Here is a 19,991-nt window from a genome sequence, read left to right as displayed (position 1 = left end):
TAAACCCTAGACTATCTGCAAACCGTTTGCAACTGTTACAAACTGTTGCAAAACTTATTGCCACCCAAAAACTGACTTCAACCTAATTTTAAACACACTGACCTTCATTGTTCGGTGCTTTGTGCCAAATCACTGCCACACCTTGATTAACAATCGTATTCAGCTTCCTTTTGTGTTTGTTGGTTAACAACTTCATCTAAATTGTTCTGCTGCTAAACCTATTTCTTCGTTTGTTTTGTCATATTTCTTTTTCACTTGGGTGGGGGAACATCGAAAAATTCTTTTCTTCCTCTATGTATGGTTCAAGCAATATATGTATAAGCAAAACTTCCATGAACAGAGCTTATTTCCAAGAACTTCCCACCATCTGCGGAACACAATACGATAGGAAGGCTTCCCTGCTGACTTCAAGTCCAATGTCAACAAATGTTGAACTGTCATCTAAGTTAATCTAACTCTTTTCAACCATTGCTTCCAATTCCCTCATAGTCATGGGCCTCAGTAAGCAGTGACTCATTAGTATATGTCATACTATATGCAAAAAAAAAAAAAAAAAATACCCTGTCTCTTTTAAATCTGAAAAACAAACCAAATAATTTTCTTTCTTTTTTTTTTGTTAACTTTAATTCACAATGCACACTGCCACTGAAACGTTAGGGGGGTACTGTAAATTAGGAATCATACAAGCATATCCTAAGATGCGTCGCAAGATATTTGTTCACATTACATTTACATTCTTGCATGTTGGTACAGTCAGGGAAACAGGGATCATGTAGTAAATTTTAAAGGCTAGCAATATGAAGAAAAAACTATGAGAATAGAAAACCTTCTGGCATCTAGGAAACTCTACAGTGAAGTGGTTGGATATTGCTAATTGTAAGGTTGGTTGGAAGTATTAATATCGAGGGGTACCATTGTAGCAAGCTCGTCAGAGCACATTCCGTTAAAGTATCTGTAAAAATTGCAATAATGGGACAGGGGCTGGAGCTTGAGAGATAGTGTGGGATCTATTAAAGTAGATGTTTCTCAGTCTCTTCTCTAAAATGTTTGAACCATTAATTTAGCGATACTTTGCCTACTCACTAATGCTATACTTCTTTCTAACCAACAGATTGGATTTAGGCCAGTCCATTTTACTGTGGATATTTTAATGGTTATCTCTAGATGCATTTACCATGCACTGGCAAGGTGAGAGAAGCTAGGGTGGTAGCCCTTGATATATCTAAACATTCTGATAAGTTGTGGCATGAAGGTGTTCTCATGGAAATTCAATTTTACGATATTATTGGGTGAATATATATATATATATATATACATATATATATATATATATATATATATACATATATATATATATATATATATATATATATATATATACATATATATATATGAAATAAAATGGAGGTGGAAGGACCTGGATACTCAACGTTTCGCCCGATTTATGCGGGCTTCTTCAAGAGGGATGGTCCATTTTATTTCATATTGTCGGATTTAATCTTGCTCATCAATCATATATATATATATATATATAGATATATATATACCAATCATATATATATATATATATATATATAGATATATATGTATATATATATATATATATATATATATATATATATATATATATATATATATATATGAATATAATCAGATCCTTCTTAGCCAAAAGAAAGATTCAGGTTGTCCTTGAAAGCTGTACATTTAAACAACATAACATTAATGTGTGTGTGTGCCCCTCGGGTCGATCAGTGAACTATTTTTTTCCTGATTTTTATAAACGACCTTCCTGATGCAATTGTGTCTGAAATGTGTATATTTGTCGATGACGCTACACAAGTGGGTAAAATAAACACACATATATCCAAGGAAATGGTTTAATCATTAGAAAATTAAATCCAGTCTGTAGTGGAATAGGAACACAAATGGTTACATTTAATGTTACCAATAAAAGATTCCTTTTTTTAAAACAATTATAAGAGATCTTTCCAACCACCGATTGACATAGCTAACAGCATTCTACCTGAGAATCCATTCAAACTCCTCGCCTTAACATTCACAGGTAACATGAATTGGAACAAATACATAGAAAGTATTCACAAGACTACAGCAAGGAAGGTGGGCTCCCACTACAATGCTAGAAAATATCTGAGAGTATCCTATATCTCTACAAAGCCACCTGCATGGGGCATTATTATCTCTATTTGTAAGAGACTCATTGATTGGTCAGTAATTGTTTTTCTTAATCATTTAAAGGTCATGTGGATTAGACAAAAGATAACCAATCACAACCTTCCTGAGCCATCCTATATAATTTCAAACACATTATTCTAGCCTCTTTTTCACCTTCCTTTTCACCTTCCTTTACAATCGTGGCTGACTGCACACTAGGCAGTTGCAGGCAGCCACTTCATAGTTTTTTACCCAAGAAAAAAATAAAGAAAAAAATGAAATTGATCAGAAGAGAACTGCGATAACTGTGCGAAGAAGATGGGTGGGTGCAGGTGGTGTGTGGCCATTGCAAAGAGATAGTGGCTGTACACAGAAAAGGACTTTGGGCTGTCAGATTTTGAAGATGATATTGAAGTTGGCTAGGCATGGACGTTGCATCAAGGTTGGATCATAGATGGACAGACTCAAAAATTTTCCAGGGAATAATGAGTAAGGCATACCAGTTGTAGTCAGTAAGTTTGTGCTGGAAAAGACATTGTTTGTCCTGGGATCATTGAATAAAATATCATTATTTGGTCAAGAAAAAGGATGTATGTTGCTGTATTTGGTCAAGAAAAAGGACGTATGCTGTATTTGGTCAAGAAAAAGGACGTATGTTGTATTTTGTCAAAAAAAAAGGACGTATGTTGCTGTATTTGGTCAAGAAAGGACACGTGGATTCATGAGCTGGTGAGTCAATGGCTGGACAGGCCAAGAGTAGTCGACAGCTGGATGAAGTCATCAAAACATCAGCATATCAGATGTATTTTGTCAAACTCGGGAATCTTTCTGCTGAACTTGGGAATCAAGTACGTCCAAGGATGGAGTACTGTTACCACATCTGGGCAGGAACAACTAGAAAGGACTTATCCTGCCTTGATAGAATTCAAAATAGACTTCGTAGCCTAGTAGGGGATACCCTTTTCTCTTCCCGGCAACCTTTTTCTCACAGAAGAGATGTTGCGAGCCTGTCTTTGCTTTATCGCTATTTCTCTGCTTTATCGTTATTTTCATGGCAAGTGCTCGTCTGAGCTCTAATATATGGTCCCCCTCGCCAAACTTTCATGAGAAACACTCATCTAGGTGAAAACACTATTAATGATTTCCCCCCACTCTTTATCTGTACCTAAATCTAAACGTAGATTCTATGAACAAAGCTTCTTTCTTAGAAGTGCACGCCTGTGAAACTGTCTTCCGTTTGCTTGCTTTCCAGCTGACTACAATATGGTTGCCTTCAAATCCAACATAAACAAGTCCTTGATGAGCCGTTCCACTTAAGTTAATAAATTTACCGAATTTCCATAACTATCGATTACTATATTGTTCAATTGACTACTGTACACTCTTTAACCATTTTCTTCGAGTAGCCTCTGGGCCTTGCTGTGGGGATACCTATTTAAAAAATCTTTCTGTCAAACTCGGGAATCTTTCTGTTGAACTTTACATATAATGAAAAAAAAAAGGAACTATCTATTGTCTACAACACCAAGCAAAAGCAATATGTAGTAACAGCAAGAGGAGATGGACAGTTTAAGAGAAACTCTCAACCGAAACAACTATCCAAATGGCATAACATCAGCTTCACGAAATTTGAATCAAACACCAAAACACACAGCCGAAAACTCATCACAATTTTTATATATGAAGAGTGTGTCGGAAAAATTCAAAGAATATGTAATCCATATGACATCAGGACAGTATTCAGGAGCGATTCAACTCTCAGCAAATGTCTTGTGCGAGTCAAACCCACCATGGAAAAACAATCATAACTAAGAACTGTGTGGATGATGGTCCGTGTAAATATGGAAAACTATACAAAGATGTAACATGTTGCCTATTAAAAGTAAGGTTAGAAGAACATTAAACATGTTGCCCATTAAAAGTAAGGTTAGAAGAACATTAAACATGTTGCCCATTAAAAGTAAGGTTAGAAGAACATTAAACATGTTGCCCATTAAAAGTAAGGTTAGAAGAACATTAAAAAAACTGTAATATGTGGAGAGATTGAAAAGTCAGGTACGGCTGACCTTATATAAAGGAAAAAGGGAAACCATCTCATTTTATGGAACAAAGTCATAATTATAAACAAAAAAGAACGGTGGAGAGTAAGATAACTCAAAGAAACAGTGATAAAAAAAATGATATTGATATTGATATTTATCCTTAAATTGGGATTCCACTGAAACATATACGCACATATGTAACCAATAATGTTTGTATAATAAACAAACTATGTACCAGATCTACCCTGCATTGAGCATTCTTTAATACTCACACAATTTCATTGATTTTTCATCTAGGAAACCAATCGATACAACCATTATATATACATATATTTATTCAATTGTGCTAAGTATAAATATCTTACTTGTAAAGGTCTATAGTATGTGACAATTTCCATTATATATTTCGGGATCATTCCTTTTTCAAATGGTGGATGTAACGGATCTATTCAAAGCATGCTTTGAATAGATCCATTACATCCATCATTTGAAAAAGGGATTTTCCCGAAATATATAATGGAAATTGTCACATACAATAGACCTTTACGAGTAAGACATTTATACTTAACACAATTGAATAAATATATGTATATATAGACATATATGTATATACTTATTGATTTTCAAATTGTCACTTGTTTTCATCTTTCTTTCTCAACACCGACTATATTTCATTCTTCGCATTGTGATAGCCTTCTAAATTTCTTCCACATGGCTATCCCACACAATCCTTCAAGCAAACTACATTTCAGTTATATATATATATATTTATAATATAAAGCTGAATGTCTGTGTGTGTGTTTCTGTGTGTGTTTGTGTTTGTGTTTGTGTGTGTGTGTGGTCATGAATAGGCTCCTATATGGTTGACTATTTTTAAAAACTGATTACATATAATGATAGAAGATGTATCGAGACACAGAAATGGGTATGTTTGATCTGGCAGAACAGTGGTTTATTAAAATTGTGGGATCTGCGTTCACGCCTGGTCCACATAGTATGGAAAAAAAAAATTTTTAAATTAAAAAAAAACGTTTACAAGTGTTTTTGATATAGATGTACATGAGAATACTTTGATAAGTATGTTTTAACTTAAATAGGGATGGTATAATAAAATTGTGGGGTCTGCGTTCGCGCCTGGGCTCCATAGAATGGAAATAGGCACACATTTTAATAAAGACTTTTCATATCTATCTGCGTAAGTATACTTTGATAATTATGTTTCAGTTTGAAGAAATATGATATAATAAAATTATGGGGTGTTCGTTCGCACCTCCATAGAATGGAAATATGTCACAAAGTTTAACAAGGTCTTTTTGTATATAGATCCACAGAATATTGTGATAAGTGTTTCAGTGTGAACAAGTATGGTATAATAAATTATGAGGTTTATCTATTTTATTTTTACTTTCATCATATTTTGCTTTGGTTTTGATACCCCCAAATTCGAAGCTACCTCTTTACAACCCTTCCTTTTCATAACCTATCATACTTTCATAAATCAGAATCCATTTTCTATAGGCTGTTTTTGAACCCAGTCAACGACGGGTACTTTTGCTAGTTCGGTATCACATCGAAGCTCCATCCTTTGCTCGAAAAATATCGAAAGATTGGCCAAAAACGCTAACTTTTTCACCCCAAAATCAACAATTTTCGACAGGGGGGGGGTCAACAAAAACGGTCCTCTCGTGACAATGACCGATTCTACGCATGCGTCAGATGACGTCGTGACCTGATTTACTTTAAATAGTTGGAAAACCGAAAAATTTCTTGTACGTCGCCTCAGCTCAGTTGGTTAAGGCCTTGGTTCATTCGTGAAATGTTTTGGGTTCGAATCGGGGTGTGAGATGTTTTTTTTCTTTTTTTTCGATTTTTTAAATGTAAATATTTAACCAGTGTTATTTAAGCCATTTTTCACGTAACGTTTGTTTTTCTGCTTTTTTTTTTTTACTTCGCTTATTCTTAGCGACACCCAAAAACACTCGGGTACCCACCGATTTTTTAAATTTTAATATCGAAACAGGCTTATTTAAGCCATTTTTCACGTGTTCGTTTTTCTGTTTTCATCGTTCGTTTGCCTTACGTTATTTTATTTCTTTTTTTTTTTTTTGTTTGATCGCTGCATAGCGGGGAAAACAGAAACTGGCTTCCGCAACTTGACGCTGTTGCACCTGCTAATTTCGGTTTATAAACGTAAACTTAACACACTTATCAATTCATCTGTTTCCGTGGTCGAGATGGTTAAGTCGCAGGGTTTTTTTTTTCCATTCCCTCCAAACACCCGGGCAATGCTGGGTACCCCCGCTAGTATATATATATATATATATATATATATATATATATATATATATATATTAATCTGTAGCAATAAATCGTGATGTATAGTAATAAATAGTTAAATTGTGCATTTAAAAATAAGAATAGCTTTAAGGTTCCCCCAAATTCATACTAGAATTGTCCGCAATAACCCGTAATATGGTAGATAAAGTACTTGGTAAGATTACACTCATCTGAAAATTGAAGATGAAATTTTCAGTGCTAGCAACACTCAACATACGATTACAAATTTCAAGTCTTCAAGTGACTTTTGGCCTTGATAAGCAATGAATAATAAAAATAAGAAGATAAGATCATTTTGAAAAAGAAAAAAACATTTTGAAAGAGTTACGCACTTTAATGTCAGACATATTTCAAATGTTCTTATAAGTAGACAGAGGAATTCAGAAGAATTTCTTTGTTGATCTAATGGACGCCATCAAAATGAGAAATAATTTCTCTGTTTCTAATAGAAATATTAGATGCATGAAGTATTGTTGCTTCATCTAACCACTAGCCTCTCCATCTTGGACAAGGTGCAAAAAAGAATTTCTAACCTAATAAGTCCTGAACTCTCTGCCAAGCTCCATTCCCTGTCACATCACTGCAGTGTTGCATCCCTGTGATTGTTTTACAAATACTTCTATTTAGGTATGTCTTGATGAAATTTTTGCCCTTGATCTTTCCTTCACCGAAGTAAATGCTCCCAACCCACTCGACTAGCAATCAAATCTCATCTTTTCATTAGATATATATTCTCTAGATGTTGAAAGATTTTATTCTTTAATGTTTTTTTTTTTTACTCAGACTGCTAGTTTTTGGAATGCCCTTTCTGCTGTCTGTTTCCCCAACCATACCAATATGCCAAAAATGTAAATGCAATGTGAATAAATATTTTGCTATCTAACTCGTCCAGGTTTCCCTTCTATAAATTTGGTTCCTATCACAATAGCCCTTTACACTTCAGTGGCAATATGCTTTGTTTGGGGGTGGGGGTGGGGGGTTGAATAAAAGTTAAAAAAAAACAAAAAAAACAAAAGTGAAAAACTAAAAGAACAACAAAAAATAATGACGCATCACAAGAAAGAGCCTCAAAAGAATTCCAGTTTGGTTTGGAAATCTTAAACAAACAAAACAAAAACACATACACAAAAAAAAAAAACTAAAACAAAAAGTAAAAGGAAAAATTTGCATTTTCCATTTTACTATAAAATAATTAAAATGCAGGAAACAATTGTTTTACTGTAGACAATGCAAGGCCATCTTCCTGCTTTATGAGACACGTTCTATCCAATTTTAGGTCAAATGAGAAACTCTTGCAGTTCAAAGGTTTCGATTCCTGAGAAATATCTCATGATGTTTTGTGGTTCAAAAACAATTATTTCATTGCCATGAGAAATTTTCGTTTTCTCTTTCTGCGAACAAAATCCGATCCATTCTTGGTGTACGTTGACTATTTTCAAGCGTTTAGCTCCAAAAGAGGCTGCTATTTTTTAACGATTATTATTATTATTATCATTTTTTGTAGTGGTGACGAGTCAGATTAGTCCATTATATAAAAAAAACAAACAATTTCTTCGGTAATGGGTAGACATTTTAGGAATGAAGAATGATTTTTTGTGTGGACGTAATGCACAGCACCTCATGTGGTCATTATTTTCACTTTTTTGTCAAATTCTTCCGTGGAGCCGGTTTTGGCAGCAAAAATGTACTTTCATTTTTAAATTTTGCTTTTGGGATGTAACTTGTGTGCTTCACAAACTTGGTCAATAAACACATAGGATTGGAAGACATGTCGATCCCATAAATATATTAGTTATACCACATAATTGCACACAATTTTATATTTTATTCAAGACTGAATGAGTGCAGAAATGACCAGAACAAATCCCATAGTTCTTATTGGTATCCATTAAACCAAATACGTTTTCCAGCCTAATTTAAGGTTCTGACACCAATACTGGCAATGATGATTGGTAAAAATTTGGCTCTTAAATTTTATCAAATGCAAATGTAATAAATATTGGGGAGGTTATTATCTGGGCTGAAAGCGTTCCCAGTTAGTTCTTCTCTCATGATTTAATTTTGACTAATGCTAAGGCTAAAAGCCACTAGAGTATATGGATGGATTGCTGTTGAATGATGAAAAATATTATGAGAAGATTGAAAAAGATGAACAGCATAGACAAAACCTGATTATTTAAGAGTGCAGGTTGATAAGTATTTGTTGACATTGGATATGAAGATAACCATGTTGTAATCAACAACGGAGCAATCCTAAAGTAATATGCTCCACAGATATAGAGTTAGTGGAAAAAAAACTCTGTTCATAGAAATTCTGTTTAATGGAGGAAAAAAAGTAAATTTTTTTTGCAGTTGAGGTAAAAAGCAAGTTTTTACTGCGAATGTCTTACAAGTAGGATCGGAGCTCAGTCGGGCAACTTCCATGGAAGTAATGATAGAGTAGAGAAAAACTAGTAACGTCTTTATGATAAAGAGTATGCAAAGAAGAGAAATAACAATTCCCGCTAGATTGCAAAGTAGATGTTGCACTCTATGAAGGCAGGAAATAAGTACTCTGAGAATTACATCTCCTGATATGAAACATTACTTTTTATTATGATTTTTTAAAAAATCTTAAGCTATCTATAAGCTAGCCCTCGATGGAAACGAAGGCATGAAAGTTTCCTAAACTTGGATTTTATCTTTATGGAGAAATCTGTGTGATTGGAGGATCTCAGAGGAGATATAGCAGTAAATGTGCACAGTTATAGAAAAATTATCAGAAAAATGTTATGAAAACTTGCAAAATGTCTATCATCTTCAGTAATGATGTAGCAAAAGGGGAGGGGGAGCGGTCCACCTCAAGCGTCCCGTGCCAGGGGATGGCATTTTGAGGTGGTAAAAATAGAAAAAAATTTAAAATAATAAAAAGCTAAAAAAAAGAAAAAAAAATCTGAAATGTTTATACCGAAATAAGTTTTTAAGGTCGTAATATGTTTTTGTGTTTTATGGGTGTAATACTGTTCTTAAATGGATTTTAGATCTTTGATTTTAATTCCATGAAAATAAATATTTTGAAGACTTTCTTGAATTTTGAAAGTTAACAGATTATCAACGGCCGGCCAGGGTGGGGTGGAGCAAATTTACTGGTGGCAAAAAGTTCAGTCTTGTTAAAGTGGGCTGACTATTGTACATTGTGGACATTAAAGGCAACACGGATATGAATGTTAGCAGAGAGATAAAGAGACAGGATCTTGTCATTTTTTTTCAGATTTACACTCAATTATATTAACTCCATCTTTAAAGAGTAAAGATGAAAGAGTTGCTGTGAACAAGAACAGCATTGAAACGTATAAAAGAGCAATCCACTATGTTTCAACAACACTGGAAACATAAATCATGTGTTAATGGTTTTGGATTCCTAGAAAATATTTCCAAAGAAGGAAGGAAAAATCATTTGGACTTAAACTAATTGAAATGGATAGCTCTCGTCTTGGGGAGGCTCCATGTTTTGACAAGCTTCTGGGATTGACCTTTACTCCTGATCTGAAATGGAACAGGTACATCAAGTCTGTTGCTAAGGTCACTGGAAAAATGGTCGGATCCTTCTACAACTCCAGAAGATATCTCACTGCTGATGCAATTCTCTATCTATATAAAAGCCCAGTACGTTCAAGGATGGAGTACTGCTGCCACATCTTGGCAGGAGCTGCTAAAAACAGCCTATCCTGCCTTGACAGAGTAACCTCTCTCACACAGAAGAGACGTTGCGAGTCTGTCTTTGTTTTATCGTTATTTCCATGGCAAGTGCTCGTCTGAACTCCAATCTCTGGCCCCCCTCGTCAATCTTTCACAAAAAACACCCGTCTAGCTGAAACCACTGTCAATAATTTTCCCCACTCTTTATCTGTGCCTAAATCAAAATGTAGATTCCATGAACAAAAGCTTCTTTCTTAGAAGTGCACGCCTGTGGAACTCTCTTCCGTTTGCCTGTTTCCAATCTGACTACAATTTCGATTCTTCAAGTCCAACATAAACAAATTCCTGATAAACCACCCCCTTAAGTAAGACACTTTATCAAATCTCCATTACTAACGATTACTGCGATATTATTCCATTGATTACTGTACATGCAATAACCCTTATCCCTGAGTGGCTTCCGGGCCTTGATAAGTGGTGACTACCATGTAAAAAAAAAATTTATTGAAATTTTATTATGTTTTATTCATTAATATATATATATATACACACACACACACACACACACACACACACACACACACACACACATATATATATATATATATAATTTAAAGGAGATTAGAACAATAGTCTAAAGAGCTGAGTGTATTTTAATGTAACAGTGAAATTACTAGTTTAATTAAAATACAGGAAATAGAAAGTGCTCGTTGTAATTTAGATATATAATAAGCTCGATAGTTAAATGTCCTAGAGCTAATTCAATATTAAGTAATGTGATTGATAATTTAAAATTTAAAAATCAAATTATAATTAAATTAAAAATCCGTTTCATAAGAAGGAACAATAACAAAATCAATATATATATATATATATATATATATATATATATATATATATATCCGCGCAGTTGTAGAAATTTCCAGGTTGGTATCTGGAGGTGCATTAATTCACTGGGAGAGATGCACCCCCAGTCTTCGTTAAGATATGCATCTAGGAGAAGGAAACTCTGATGTAAAACCTGTATACTCTGTCCTGTGGCAGTTATCTGCACCGATGGAGGTTAGCAGTAATACCCAAATGTGGATGGTTCTACACAAGGCCTTCACCACTATAAACAAATCATCTGTGTGGATTTCTGAGCAACTTAGTTATTGTGGCAGAACCTCATACATCGAAATCAATGGGAGAGTATATATATATATATATATATATATATATATATATATATATATATATATATATATCACCTTTTTCTTTACCATATTCCCTGCTTAACTTATTTTGTTTTCAAGTAGGATCTTTGACTTATTTGTTGTTTCATCAAATACTTCTGCATGCAAAATCCGATCCTGCATTTTGCTAATTCCTACCCTCTGATGAGAAGGAGAGTATTTCTTCGAAACTCTGCAGATTAAGGACTATCCATTTACCTAGTGTTTCCTTTTCAAATTAAATATGTTTTTAACTCATTTCAAAGTGTTTTTTTAACATATTTCATTAACTGTTTGCTCATATTATAAGCTCTATTTCCTATTTGGTATTATCGAGCTTTTATATCTGGCTGAGATAAGTTTATAAATATTAATTCTTTAATATTTATAATTTACTTTAATTTTACCATCTTGGATCATTTTGGTAAATTCAATTGTAATTTTCATTTTATATATATATATATATATATATATATATATATATATATATATATATATATATATATATATATATATATATATATATATATATATATATATTCCTCATTATAAATTGAAATAAAAAAGAAATTTGCTTTTTATTATGTTTCACTTAGTTCTTTGTTTCAGTTTTTAAAATTACTATTTATGAATTATTGAAATCAATTTTAATTAAAAGTTCAATAAAAGGAAATAAAAACGTACCTTTAAACTAGAAAATGTCCTCAAAGAGAAGAGAGGAAAATCCTCCAAGTTAAAATGTGCGTAAGTGATCGTCCACAAAAATTATGCATAAAAGTTTTTTTTTCGGTATAACAGCAGAGTTAGGATTGGCTGGATAGAAAAAATATGTTTTGTCCATAATTCATAATAGAATAACAAGATATTCTCAGAGCAGGAAAAGTAAAGACACGCAACAACTGCTACTCATGTTGATTGGCGAGCAAATTTCTGTGTTCTTTTTTTTTTAAAATCTTGTATTGACAACGTGAAAAACAGCAAGGTCAGCTCTCATCTCTTGGTGCCATAGATTTTAAAAAGAATAAGTAGTAGCGGAAGAAAACTACTTCTCACAAAGATTGTCCTGGTTTAAAACTGGGCGAAACTTGTTTGGTGTGTAAAATTTCAGGAAAAAATCTTTCTAACCACATCGGTCGATTATGTTCCCAGTGTTTGTTATCTATCAAGCAGACAGGTTACCGCAAGCCTATATATTTTTCTATGATTATCCAATCCAAATCTCGTTCTTTTTGTATCTATCTGTTCTTAACTATATTAGCACATTTTAAATGCATGTAAATATCTATCTACTACTGATGGGACGATCCCATTATTTTTCTCGATTCCAATGCAATTATTGATTCCGATTGATAGAGTTCAAAATAGACTTCGTAGCCTCGTGGGAGATTTCCTTTTCTCTTCCTTGCAACCTCTATCTCACAGAAGAGATGTTGCGAGTTTGTCTCTGATGTATCGTTATTTTCATGGAAAGTGTTCGACTGAGCTTCAATCTATAGTCCCCCCTCGCCAAACTTTCACAAGAAACACTCGTATAGCTGTAAACACTATCAATAATTCCCCCCACTCTTTATCTGTGCCTAAACCTAAACGTAGATTCCATGAACAAAGCTTCTTTCTTAGAACTGCACGCCTGTGGAATTGTCTTCCGTTTTCCTGCTTTCCGGCTGACTACAATATGGTTGTCTTCAAGTCTAACGTAAATAAGTTCTTGATGAGCCGTTCCATATAAGTTATCAAATTTACCAAATTTTCATTACTAATGATTACTATATTGTCCAATTTCTACTGTACACTCTTTAACCCTTATCCTTGAGTGGCCTCTTGGCCTTGATAATGTTGTGATGCCTATGTAAAAAAAAAAAAAAAAAAAAAGATTCTGATTCTCCATAAATCTCTAAATATTTCATTATGGAGTTGTTATTTTTTCCCCAATCAGAGTAAAAATGCATATGAAACGTACATATATTTCCTCAAGCGTAAAAAGGACAGGGTTGATATATGTTGAAGGGGAGTTGATATATAGATTTTAGTTTTACTGTAGTTTTAATATATATATATATATATATATATATATATATATATATATATATATATATATATATATATATATATAGCTGTTAAAAAAAAGGAGGACTGAGTTTTTTTTGTATCGATGGTAAAAAGAAAGACGGAAGGAAAACATTTAATGGACGTTAGAAAAAAAAAAATTAAATAAGTGGGTAGAGTTAGCTGACCGGGTTTCGCCCTCACTTTTCAAAGCCGAATCGATTTTCTTTTTTTGTATAGGGAAACGAATTGAAACGGGGAATGACTAAAATCAAATCAAACTATCGGAAAAAAAAACAAAACAAAAAAAAAAAACGAGGAACGACTAAAATAAATCTATCGTTGTGATAATTATGCAATGGCGAGTCTCAAAGGCGTTTCCTCTTCATTGTATGATTATAACAACGATAGATTTATTTTAGTCGTTCCCCCGTTTGAATTCGTTTCCGTATACACCCCCACCAAAAAAAAAGACAACAACAAAAAACAACAACAACAAAAAAGAAAAACCCCTCGATTCGGCTTAGAAAAGTGAGGGCAAAACCCTGTTGGCTGACTCTACCTCCTTATTTATTTAATTTCTTTTTTCATTCAATTAAATGTTTTCCCTCCATCCTTCTTTTTACCATAGATACAAAAAAAAACTCAGTGTTAATTTTTTTTTAACAGTTATAATAAAGTTTTGTACCCTTAAAATATAATGAAATATATTGATGTATAGATTTTAGTTTTAGTTAAATGTTTATTATTAGAGCTGTGACAACAGAATATTTTTCTTGTTTTGACTCTCGAGTATATACCCGACACAATTAGACAACCGAGAACCACTCTATAAAAAAGCATATAAGATATCAACGGATACACACTCGAGAGTCAAAAAAATGAAAAGAATATTTTGTTGTCATTGTTCTAGTTATTGTTTTATTATTGCTACCAGCAGTGAAAGAGTTTGTTTAAAACAAAATCAAATAAAACAGATAATTAAAGGAATCATTTTTGGTATCAGAAAATAGGCACAATTTTTCTGATTCTGATACCAATTCCGATATCCCGCAAAAGTCCTGATTTTTCTGATTCACGATTCTGATTCTGATTAGTGATCACAGCACTACTATCTACCATCTCTTCCTCCCCGCTCTATGGCTTTCGTCCTTCTCCATTAGGTACTTAACTGTTGATCACATTTGTCGGAAATTTGGGAGGGAGTAATTTGTGAAGTCCAAAGCGGAGTTTTATGTATATGTGCATGCAACATCATAATAGATAATGGCAGAATTATGCATTGCTCTTGTGCATCACATTATTACAGATTTTCTGTAATTCATGTGTTCCTAATTTTTGCAACTCAATGCAATTCCTAGTTATCTTGGTATACCTTCCTTATATGGGAATCGCTCGAGACAAGGCATAAAGCCACTTGATATAAGGTGCTTACAAGAACAAAAGCTGATAATTGAAAAGACAGAAGATGCCTGTTGACCTTAGTCTTGAAAAGACTAAGGCTGTAGGTAGAAGAAAAACAGCGAGCAGGAAGAGAGTTCCACAATCTTGAAGTCCTTGGAAAGAAGCTACTGGAATAGGAAGCTGTATTACAATGAAGTATTAAAAGAGCGAATTGATGAAGACCTTTTGACCAATGAGTCAAACGATGGTTATAGTCTTTGGTATGGTTTCAAATGAGGGCCACGTTATGCCACCTCACATCTTCAAAGTCAGCTTGAAAGTCAACACCAAAGTCTACCTGGATGTGCTGAAGAGTGTGGTGATCTCCTGGTGCAATTAAGTGGCCGCTGGCAGACCCTGGGTGTGGCAGTAGGACTCTTTGCAGGCTCACAGGTCCAAAGAGACCCATGCTTGGCTTCAGAAGGAGTGTTACGATAATCAAGTTACTTGAATTAACTTTGTACCCTTCTCTCACTGGTCCCTCTCATCCCTTGACCTGAATCCACTGGACTACTTTGTTTGGTCATACATCAAGAACATCACCAACATGACCTCCCACAACACCAAAGGCAGCCTGATCGCTGCCATCTGCCGAGTATCCACTGAGCTTCCGCCGGCGCTTCTGGAAAAGGACCCGTATCAAACTGGTGATTGAGGCTGAAGGCGGTTGCATTGAAGAGATGTTAGCTCTACTACATAATCAAGTTACCTGAATTGACTCTTTTGATAAAAGTTTTAAAAGAAAGCTGTAGCGTTGTTTTCTTTAGGACGACAACTTTATTGTTCCACTCCGTATTGAAGGCTTACTATAAAATTTTTAAGGATAAATGCCTGTCTGTTATCTCATTTGCACTTTGTTCAGCAGAAAGAGAAAAAATTTTACTTTATGGGACATCTATGATGAGATCTCTGATGGATTCCCAATGAGCCAAGAAAGAATATTATCTTTAATACAGCAAACCTGTCAAGATAGTAATAGCTCTACCCGGTTAAGAGGAGCAATTCACAAATTAAATTAAAAAGATGAGGAATAAAAGTTACATAGAACTTTATTAAATCATTTTCAATAAGGACGAAAATGAGAAGAAAGTAGAAAAGAACTTCTTTAGGCCATGACATTTCGAAGCTAAATGCATATCGTCAGAAGAGGATAAAAACTGGCATTATAAGGTATACAAAAATAAAACCGACAATATAAAGAACATTTAGATTAGAAATGAAAAAAAATTTGAAAAAAATATGCGGTGAATTAACAGCAACTATTAAAGGGGATTCAGCTGAAAATCGAGGGAAATGTGTACACAATGGAAAAAATTTAAAAAAAATAGTAAGAGAAGGCGCAGACAACGGGAAAAGACGAAGAAAACATGAAATAGGAAATAAAATAAAGAAACATATAATAAAAGTGGGTGGAGAAAAAGAGAAAAAATAAAATTTAAATAAAAATAAAACAGAAAAAATTAAAACATAATAGATAGTCCAAACAAAGTCCTTGGAATAGAAATCCAGGTGAGACGACAATAGAAATCTGTTCGAAAATAAACTGCAATGCAAAGAATCTTGGGTAATCCTTAATGGAATCTCAAAAGTCAGTAAATTATCAGGAAACTCTTCTCGGATGAACTTCAATGTAATGTTTTGGGGAAAATAGTCCTCAGGCGAATTTCACATGTTTGAAATTGATCCAGAGAAGTTCCTAAATCTAATGCTGTGTAAGCGAGTGGATCAATCCCCGAAAGAATGTTACATCTGAACAGTCGATATGTGTGAGCATATCCAACAAGAGCTTTCAACAGTGCAGTATGAATTTAAATTGCAAATAGTCACGATGTTTTAAAAACCTTGGAAAAATGTAAATATTTTTTTAAATTAAAAATAATTTTTTTCTTGACTTTTGTCTTAAATTTGTCGGATAAATTATCTTTTCACGGACACCCAAATTTCATAAAAAAAATGGTAAAGGTGTTACTTTTGTATAGTTAGTAAAGTAATTTTCTTTTTTTTTTTGTTATCGAAGCCTCCACTTGTTTTCTGGAGTGCCTAAGAAACGCTTCATCTTATATAGAAGTCCTAAGCACGCGTTTGTATTTAAAAAGCAAAAAAAAAAAAAAAAAAAAAAAAACAGACAAAAAAAACCAAACAAACAACAGTTCTTTGAAAGCATCTTTACAAAATTTAAACAAAATAATTTAGAAACCGCAAAGACAAATGGAAATATATTTTATTAAAAATCCAAATTCTGTATGACAGCAGTTAAAAAAATATATTGAACATTGAATCACAAATAAGTTTTAATGAAAAAGAATATTACATTTATTGTCTTCACTTGTTCATCTTCTCTTTTACCCGTTCTGGCCTTTACGACATTGCAAACAGTCTTACATATATATATATATATATATATATATATATATATATATATATATATATATATGATTTTCAGAATGTGAGAGATTGTATATAATAAATTCCACAGCCAAACAACGTCGCAGCCGACAAGAGCCATGACAGTCAAAGAACTGGAAGTCCAAGACTCGAGTTTCGCCCTCATTTGGGCTCATCAGTTAGACACATCCGAACTCAGGATTCGAAAACCTGAGTTCGGATGTGTCTAACTGATGAGCCCAAATGAGGGCGAAACTCGAGTCTTGGATTTCCGATTCTTTGACTGTCATGGCTCTTGTCGGCTGCGACGTTGTTATATATATATATATATATATATATATATATAATAAATTCCACAGCCAAACAACGTCGCAGCCGACAAGAGCCATGACAGTCAAAGAACCGGAAATCCAAGACTCGAGTTTCGCCCTCATTTGGGCTCATCAGTTAGACACATCCGAACTCAGGGTTTCGAATCCTGAGTTCGGATGTGTCTAACTGATGAGCCCAAATGAGGGCGAAACTCGAGTCTTGGATTTCCGGTTCTTTGACTGTCATGGCTCTTGTCGGCTGCGACGTTGTTTGGCTGTGGAATTTATTATATACAATCTCTCACATTCTGAAAATCATATATATATATATATATATATATATATATATATATATATATAATATTTATTTAAAAAAAAACTATATATACATATTTCAAAGGCGTACCAGTGGTTTTATTGCGTTGAATCAACCATTAAAAGATGGAATCAATACAATTCGTGTGTGTGTGAGCACACACGCTCTCTCTCTCTCTCTCTCTCTCTCTCTCTCACACACACACACACGCCCTACATTACCCTTCTTGCCATCCCTCCCTTCCCTTAGCAGAATCTATTAGAGTCGATTACTAAGGTTTATCTTGACGTCAGGAACTCCGAGTAAAAACACCACCCGTAAAACGGTGTTTATTTACTTTTCATTGTTTCGCCTTTTCAAAGTCGCTGATGAATTGTATTGATTCTATTCAACCTTTAATGGTTGCTTCAATGCAATGAAACCACTGGTACGCTCTTGAAATATGTATATATAGTTTTGAAATAAATATTTGCATTTTCAGCTCTCATATCAGTAATCAAGCACTTTATTTGATTTTTTCCATTGCCTCCTTACACTATATATATATATATATATATATATATATATATATATATATATATATATAGATTACACACGAGGGAGAGTCATTCAAAAAGTAAAACCTCCTATTCTTTTAACACAAAAAGTTGAGGGGGTCCGAAGACAGGAGTGGTATGATTAAAACTAGCGACCCTTTATACTCCAGAATGTATATTTCTACATAGTCATCACCATTCTAAATGCACTTTTGCCAACGATGAATGATGGCTGTGCCTGAGAATCTGGAGCATGCTTTGTCATACAAGTGTCATTCCAAAAATAATCCTCCTATTTTTTTAACTCAAAAAGTTGAAAAACCATGAAGACGGGAGTGGTACCATTAAAATGAGTGAGCTTTTGTGCTTCAGAATTTATTTTTTATATAGTCACCACCATTCGCAATGCACTTTTGTCAGAAATTTCATGACACATTTCTGCTTCTGACACACGTTCATGACTGGCGTTTATTTCATAGAGTCTCACACTTTCAATATCTGCAACAGCGAGATAAAACTTCCAGGTCATGAATGCATAAGTTCAGTCATCCTAACAATACAATTTGCAATCCCCTTTGCTGCATTTGGGTAGGATAAAAATATATATGAGGCATTACTTTTGAAACGATCATTGTAGTGACCTTGTCTGTCTGTCAATCTGTCTGTCTGTCTGCCTGTCTGCCTGTCTGAGAAACGGTCTTTACCAAACTCCTTTGTCAATTTTAGTCTACAGACTTAAAACTTGGAATATAGAAGATTCGGACCTATGGAATAAATTTGATTTGGTTTTTAGTTGATAAAAATAGCTGGTATGGGGTAAAAATTGAAAAACTGCAACTTGGCAAGCGCAAGTCGACTTAAAGTGGTCTTCTATGCATGTGCAAATATACATTTAAATGTTATTTTTTAACCTTTTACATACATACGTATGGACCTGGTTCAGACGGTAATGAATAATGCTGGAGAGCTATATGTTTTGGTTTCGATTCTAAATGATGGCACTCAAGTAATTTTTTCTTTTACTTTTAAAATCACTATTACATATCGGGTACAATAATCGACAGAGAATTGACTCAATAATAATAAATACGAAATCTTTTTTCTTTTACTTTTAAAATCACTATTACATATCGGGTACAATAATCGACAGAGAATTGACTCAATAATAATAAATACGAAATCTGTATAAATTAAAATATCATATTTAAGCATATTTTACGACTGAACAATGCCGGGCGGCGAGTTAGTATATATGTAAAGTTATTATTTTTGTGAATTTTATAGAAATAGATATGTTAACAATTAAGACATTTGCATAAGTTTAAATAAGGTTTAAGTTTTTCACAAAATTTAAAGCCACACTGTTCTTTCGATTCCATCTAGGGTCACTAGTGCAATTATCAGTTAGATTCATGAAATAACTGAAATAAATAAGTAAAGAAACAAAATTCCTTTAATAACAAAAATAAAATTAAACAAAGAATATCTTGTGACATGGTCTCTGGCTTTGT

At 33.6% G+C, this 19,991-nt stretch overlaps 1 protein-coding gene across 1 annotated transcript in view; it reads right to left on the bottom strand.

The window, feature by feature from the left end:
- The window catches only part of LOC145256117 (uncharacterized), a 93,800-nt gene extending 81,300 nt beyond the window's left edge, over positions 1-12,500 (bottom strand). Inside the window, exon 1 of the mRNA XM_080114703.1 lies at positions 12,128-12,500. The gene's annotated coding sequence lies outside the window, so the exon portion shown is untranslated. The remainder of the gene's footprint in view (positions 1-12,127) is intronic.
- Between the last annotated feature and the right edge of the window lie 7,491 nt (positions 12,501-19,991).

Source organism: Euprymna scolopes, chromosome 32 (assembly GCF_053919585.1).
Source record: "Euprymna scolopes isolate OS-2025 chromosome 32, ASM5391958v1, whole genome shotgun sequence".
NCBI lineage: Eukaryota > Metazoa > Mollusca > Cephalopoda > Sepiida > Sepiolidae > Euprymna > Euprymna scolopes.
Note: the sequence above shows the minus strand (reverse complement) of the source record. Positions and strands in the feature narration are given on the sequence as shown.